The 7,500-nt window shown below is 41.3% G+C and overlaps 1 protein-coding gene across 1 annotated transcript in view; it reads right to left on the bottom strand.

Moving 5' to 3' along the window:
• Positions 1–7,500, bottom strand: part of LOC133634170 (homeobox protein OTX1 B-like) — a 39,430-nt gene that overhangs the window by 3,460 nt on the left and 28,470 nt on the right. The gene's annotated exons all lie outside the window — the stretch shown is intronic.

The following is a 7,500-nucleotide window of genomic DNA, read 5'->3' as shown; positions in this document are numbered from 1 at the left end:
ATATATATATACATATATATACACACAAACACACATGTGAATATATTTATTTATATATATATATATATACACACAAACATATGTGTGTATATTTATATATATATATATATATATATATACATATATATATATATATATATATATACACACACACACACACTGTCATGTCTGTGTTCATGTTTTTGTTTGGCCATGTGCTGTTTTGTTTTTTGGACACTTCCTTAGTTCCTGGTTTCACTTCCTGGTTTTGTTTTGTTTCCATGGTTACTCATTAGTTTCACCTGTTCCACGTTTGGACTCACACACACCTGTCTCACGTTTTCACATTGTCATGTCACGCACCTGTTCACAGTTAGTCACGCACCTGTTTTCACTTATCATGTCACTATATAGGCTTTTCGGTTTCTGTTGTTCGTCCTGGCGACATCACACATTCATGCCATGTCCACAGTTCCTTGTCACGTTAGTTCTTGTTTTCATCTCTTGTCACGTAAGTTTTTGTTTGTTTAATGTTCATAGTTCTCCGCCATTGTGCGCGCCTTTTGTTTTCCTAGTCAAGTTTTTTACCTCCGCTGTGAGCGCCTTTTGTTTGTACCTTTGGTTTGAGTTTATAGTAATAATTAAACTATGTCTTTACCTGCACGCCACGCCCGTTCCATTTCTTTTGCACCACGGGAGAGCAAACCACGCCAAAGACCTAGTTCTGACAGATGTCGCCAGCACGAGAGCTCTCCCGCAAAAAAATGGGACAATTTTGACGAGGTAACGTGGGAGGTCCTGCGCGCCATGGAAGCCGAGACACTCCGCCATTCCCCCATGGAGCGCAGGGATCTCATGTGGGGTCCGACCGGCAAACTGGTGCCGATCAACTCCCTTTGGTCCGAGGATGGCGCTGCGTCACCGCAGTCCCGGAAGCGCCGCTCCCAACGAAGGACGTCAGGGAGGGCTTCCACAAGCATTGGAAAGGACGCATCGTTCCCGCAAGCTCCTCCCCCTCCGGGCGGAAACGAGCTGCAGCCAGCCCGGCTTCCCCAGGACGACGTCACGCCGCTGCCAGTGGGTGACGTCATGGATTTTTTTCCCCTGAACTCTTTTTCTTGTCAGCCACATCCAACCAAAGACTCTAAATCCATGATTAAATATTACCAAGACATGTTTTTAGAAATCAGATCCTGTCAATCACAGTCACCCAATTTTCATGCCCCGCCCCCCAGGACTCATGCCACGCCCAAGTCAGAATTTTTTTTTTCACCCACAAAAGCCCAGGTGGGGGGGAACGAAAGACCTTTTGGACAATTTAGAGGGGAGGATTCTGCCCTCCTCCTGAACCCCCTCCGCCCACCCCAAAAGACGGTTCCAGACCGCGGGGAGCGCGTCTGGGATCCGCTCCTTGAGGGGGGGGCTAGGGCTGGGAATTGTTCAGGTGGGGTGGGTCAGCATCGTCACGCCAAGCCACAGCCTCCAGCACGACCACCACCACCTGTCTTTCGACCTGCCAAGCCACAGCCACCAGCACGACCCCCACCACCAGTCTTTCGTCACGCCAAGCCACAGCCTCCAGCACGACCCCCACCACCTGTCTTTCGACCTGCCAAGCCACAGCCACCAGCACGGCCGCCACCACCAGTTTTTCGACCATGCCAAGATCTACCTGCTCCACGCCCAGCTCCACGCCAAGCGCCACCAGTACCTGCTCCACGTCAAGCGCCGCCAGTACCTGCTCCACGCCAAGCGCCGCCAGTACCTGCTCCACGCCAAGCGCCGCCAGTACCTGCTCCACGCCAAGTGCCGCCAGTACCTGCTCCACGCCAAGCGCCGCCAGTGGCTGCCCCACGACGCCAAGCGCCGCCAGTGGCTGCCCCACGACGCCAAGCGCCGCCCGTGGCTGCCCCACGCCGCCAAGCGCCGCCCGTGGCTGCCCCACGCCGCCAAGCGCCGCCCGTGGCTGCCCCACGCCGCCAAGCGCCGCCCGTGGCTTCCCCACGCCGCCAAGTGCCGCCCGTGGCTGCCCCACGCCGCCAAGTGCCGCCCGTGGCTGCCCCACGCCGCCAAGTGCCGCCCGTGGCTGCCCCACGCCGCCAAGTGCCGCCCGTGGCTGCCCCACGCCGCCAAGTGCCGCCCGTGGCTGCCCCACGCCAAGACCAAAGCCAAGACCAAGACCAAGAACCGCCAAGTGACCAAGACCAAGAACCGCCAAGTGACCAAGACCAAGAACCGCCAAGTGACCAAGAACCGCCAAGTGACCAAGAACCGCCAAGTGACCAAGAACCGCCAAGTGACCAAGAACCGCCAAGTGACCAAGAACCGCCAAGTGACCAAGAACCGCCAAGTGACCAAGACCCGCCAAGTGACCAAGACCAAGACCCGCCAAGCACCGCCACACCAAGACCAAGTCCAAGCACCGCCACACCAAGACCAAGTCCAAGACCAACCACGCCAAGACCAAGACCAACCACGCCAAGTCCAAGTCCAAGACCAAGTCCAAGACCCAGACCCTCGCCAAGACCAAGACCAAGACCCACGCCAGGACCAAGACCCACGCCAGGACCCGCCACGCCAAGCTTCGCCGCCTGACTCGCCACGCCAAGCTTCGCCGCCTGCCACGACAACCCGCCCACCTCCTCGTCTGCCAAGGATGTGGCCATTCCATGGGCGTCCGCCACGCCAGGTGCGCCGACCTCCTCGTCTGCCACGAATGTGGCCATTCCCAGGTCGCCCACCTCGTCAGGTTCAGCGGCGGTCTACCCGCCGTCGCCACCTGACTCTGCCCCGGTGGATTCGGGGACACCTGGTCTGGCGACCCACCGCCATGTCCCCCTCCCCCCCTCCCATGACTCTTGATCCTGTTTTTTGTTTTTGGCCATCTGGGATCTGTCCGTAAGGGGGGGGTTCTGTCATGTCTGTGTTCATGTTTTTGTTTGGCCATGTGCTGTTTTGTTTTTTGGACACTTCCTTAGTTCCTGGTTTCACTTCCTGGTTTTGTTTTGTTTCCATGGTTACTCATTAGTTTCACCTGTTCCACGTTTGGACTCACACACACCTGTCTCACGTTTTCACATTGTCATGTCACGCACCTGTTCACAGTTAGTCACGCACCTGTTTTCACTTATCATGTCACTATATAGGCTTTTCGGTTTCTGTTGTTCGTCCTGGCGACATCACACATTCATGCCATGTCCACAGTTCCTTGTCACGTTAGTTCTTGTTTTCATCTCTTGTCACGTAAGTTTTTGTTTGTTTAATGTTCATAGTTCTCCGCCATTGTGCGCGCCTTTTGTTTTCCTAGTCAAGTTTTTTACCTCCTCTGTGAGCGCCTTTTGTTTGTACCTTTGGTTTGAGTTTATAGTAATAATTAAACTATGTCTTTACCTGCACGCCACGCCCGTTCCATTTCTTTTGCACCACGGGAGAGCAAACCACGCCAAAGACCTAGTTCTGACACACACACACATTTATACATATATATATATATATATATATATACACACAAACATATGTGTGTATATTTATATATGTATATATATATACACACACACACACACATTTATATATATATATAGTGATTAATTAGAAAATATATTTAATTGATACACCCTATATATATATATATATATATATATATATATATATATATATATATATACACACACACACACACACACACACACACACACACACGTGCATATATTTATATGTATATATATGTATATATATATATACATACACACAAACACATGTGTGTATATTTATTTATATATATATATATATATATATACACACACAAACACATATGTGTGTATATTTATTTATATATATATATATATACACACACACACACATTTATATATATATATAGCGATTAATTAGAAAATATATTTAATTGATACACCCTATATATATATATATATATATATATATATATATATATATATATATATATATATATATATATATATATATATATATATATATATATATATATATATATATATATATATATATATATATATATACGTATATACTGTGTGTATATATATATATATATATATATATATATATATATATATATATATATATATATATATATATATATATATATATACGTATATACTGTGTGTATATATATATATATATATATATATATATATATATATATATATATATATATATATATATATATATATATATATATATATATATATTCTGTCTCTGTAATATTGCAATATTTTCTCGGAAAATTATGACTTTTTTTTATGTAAAATAATTACTTTTTACTGCAAAATGGTGACATTTGTCATATAAAATTCCGACTTTTATCACAATTGTTTTGTTGTTCTTGTAAAACGGTGACATTTTTTTTTGAGTAAAATGACGTTGGTCATCATTTTGCCAAGTAAAATTCCGATTATTATTGTAATATTGCCAACGTTTTAAAGTTTCCTTATAAAATTGTGACTTTTGCCGTGTAAAATTACGACTCTTTTCATAAAATTGCCAAAAGTTTAAGCTTTTCTTGTAATATTGCGACTGTCCAACTTTTATCATAAAATTGCACAAATGTTCAGTTTTTCTTGTAAAATGTTGACTCGCGTTGAGTAAAATGACGACTTTTATTATAATACTGCCAAAATTCTAAGTTTTTCTTGTGAAATTGTGACCTTTTTCTTGTGAAATTCCAACTCATTTTTAACAACAAGCTTTTTTATATGTGCATAGTATGTATATATTATTAATGTTGTCAATACTAATCTTTATATATCTAGAAAGGCTGGTCCTAAAGAGGGAGGCATTTTTCTCAGGTCTCATGAAGGTAAGAATTACAAGAACGTGTGTGTGTGTGTGTGTGTGTGTGTGTGTGTGTGTGTGTGTGTGTGTGTGTGTGTGTGTGTGTGTGTGTGTGTGTGTGTGTGTGTGTGTGTGTGTGTGTGTGTGTGTGTGTGTGGTCTTGTATTTCTACTCTTCTTGAGACACCAAGAAGGAAAAGTAGCTTCTATATGAGGAGGTGTGAACAAGTGCTCCCCCTCTGGTCAACATATGAAATAACAAGTGTGTGTAAGAAATGGAAATGCGCCCCCTTTGGCCAAAATTAATTAAAAAAAAAAAAAAAATGTATATAGAGACATACTGTAATAACCAAGTAAATAATGAAGATTAAAAAACAATTACAAACAACAAATTAAAAACTTTTTTTTTTTTAACTAAAAGCACAAATTGGGAACACTTTTTCATATTCTTTCTGTTTCTGTGATATTGCAATAGTTTCCCGTAAAATTATGACTTTTTTAATATAAAATTATGACTTTTTAATGCAAAATGGTGATGACATAAAATTCCGACTTTTATCACAATTTTGTTGTTGTTTAATAAACAAAATGATGACTTTTGTCATCATTTTGCCAAGGAAAATTCCGATTATTATTGTAATATTAAAGTTAAAAAAAAGTTAAAGTACCAATGATTGTCACACACACACTAGATGTGGCGAAATTATTCTCTGCATTTGACCCATCACCCTTGATCACCCCCTGGGAGGTGAGGGGAGCAGTGAGCAGCAGCGGTGGCCGCGCCCGGGAATCATTTTTGGTGAGTTAACCCCCAATTCCGACCCTTGATGCTGAGTGCCAAGCAGGGAGGTAATGGCTCCCATTTTTATAGTCTTTGGTATGACTCGGCAACGTTTTAAAGTTTTCTTATGAAATTGTGACTTTTGCCGCGTAAAATTACGACTCTTTTCATAACATTGCCAAAAGTTTAAGCTTTTCTTGTAAAACTGCAAGTGTTATTGAGCAAAATTCTAACTTTTATCATAATATTGCACAAATGTCCCGTTTTCCTTGTAAAATTTTGACTTGACGACTTATATTATAATAATGCCAAAATTCTAAGATTTTCTTGTGAAGTTGCGACCTTTTTCTTGTGAAATTCCAACTCATTTTTCACAACAGGCTTTTTTATATGTGCATAGTATGTATATATTATTAATGTTGTCAATACTAATCTTTATATATCTAGAAAGGCTGGTCCTAAAGAGGGAGGCATTTTTCTCAGGTCTCAAGACGGTAATAATTACAAAAATGTGTGTGTGTGTGTGTGTGTGTGTGTGTGTGTGTGTGTGTGTGTGTGTGTGTGTGTGTGTGTGTGTGTGTGTGTGTGTGTGTGTGTGTGTGTGGTCTTGTATTTCTACTCTTCTTGAGACACCAAGAAGGAAAAGTAGCTTCTATATGAGGAGGTGTGAACAAGTGCTCCCCCTCTGGTCAACATATGAAATAACAAGTGTGTGTAAGAAATTGAAATGCGCCCCCTTTGGCCAAAATTAATTTAAAAAAAAAAAAATGTATATAGAGACATACTGTAATAACCAAGTAAATAATGAAGATTAAAAAACAATTACAAACAACAAATTAAAAACTTTTTTTTTTTTAACTAAAAGCACAAATTGGGAACACTTTTTCATATTCTTTCTGTTTCTGTGATATTGCAATAGTTTCCCGTAAAATTATGACTTTTTTAATATAAAATTATGACTTTTTAATGCAAAATGGTGATGACATATAAAATTCCGACTTTTATCACAATTTTGTTGTTGTTTAATAAACAAAATGATGACTTTTGTCATCATTTTGCCAAGGAAAATTCCGATTATTATTGTAATATTAAAGTTTAAAAAAAGTTAAAGTACCAATGATTGTCACACACACACTAGATGTGGCGAAATTATTCTCTGCATTTGACCCATCCCCCTTGATCACCCTCTGGGAGATAAGGGGAGCAGTGAGCAGCAGCGGTGGCCGCGCCCGGGAATCATTTTTGGTGATTTAACCCCCAATTCCAACCCTTGATGCTGAGTGCCAAGCAGGGAGGTAATGGCTCCCATTTTTATAGTCTTTGGTATGACTCGGCAACGTTTTAAAGTTTTCTTATGAAATTGTGACTTTTGCCACGTAAAATTACGACTCTTTTCATAAAATTGCCAAAAGTTTAAGCTTTTCTTGTAAAACTGCAAGTGTTATTGAGCAAAATTCTAACTTTTATCATAATATTGCACAAATGTCCCGTTTTCCTTGTAAAATTTTGAATTGACGACTTATATCATAATAATGCCAAAATTCTAAGATTTTCTTGTGAAGTTGCGACCTTTTTCTTGTGAAATTCCAACTCATTTTTCACAACAGGCTTTTTTATATTTGCATAGTATGTATATATTATTAATGTTGTCAATACACATCTTTATATATCTAGAAAGGCTGGTCCTAAAGAGGAAGGCATTTTTCTCAGGTCTCAAGACGGTAATAATTACAAAAATGTGTGTGTGTGTGTGTGTGTGTGTGTGTGTGTGTGTGTGTGTGTGTGTGTGTGTGTGTGTGTGTGTGTGTGTGTGTGTGTGTGTGGTCTTGTATTTCTACTCTTCTTGAGACACCAAGAAGGAAAAGTAGCTTCTATATGAGGAGGTGTGAACAAGTGATCCCCCTCTGGTCAACATATGAAATAACAAGTGTGTGT

The sequence above is a fragment of the Entelurus aequoreus genome, linkage group LG18, assembly GCF_033978785.1.
Source record: "Entelurus aequoreus isolate RoL-2023_Sb linkage group LG18, RoL_Eaeq_v1.1, whole genome shotgun sequence".
NCBI classification, from domain to species: domain Eukaryota; kingdom Metazoa; phylum Chordata; class Actinopteri; order Syngnathiformes; family Syngnathidae; genus Entelurus; species Entelurus aequoreus.
The sequence above is the reverse complement of the archived record's forward strand: the minus strand, read 5'-3'. Positions and strand labels throughout refer to the sequence as shown.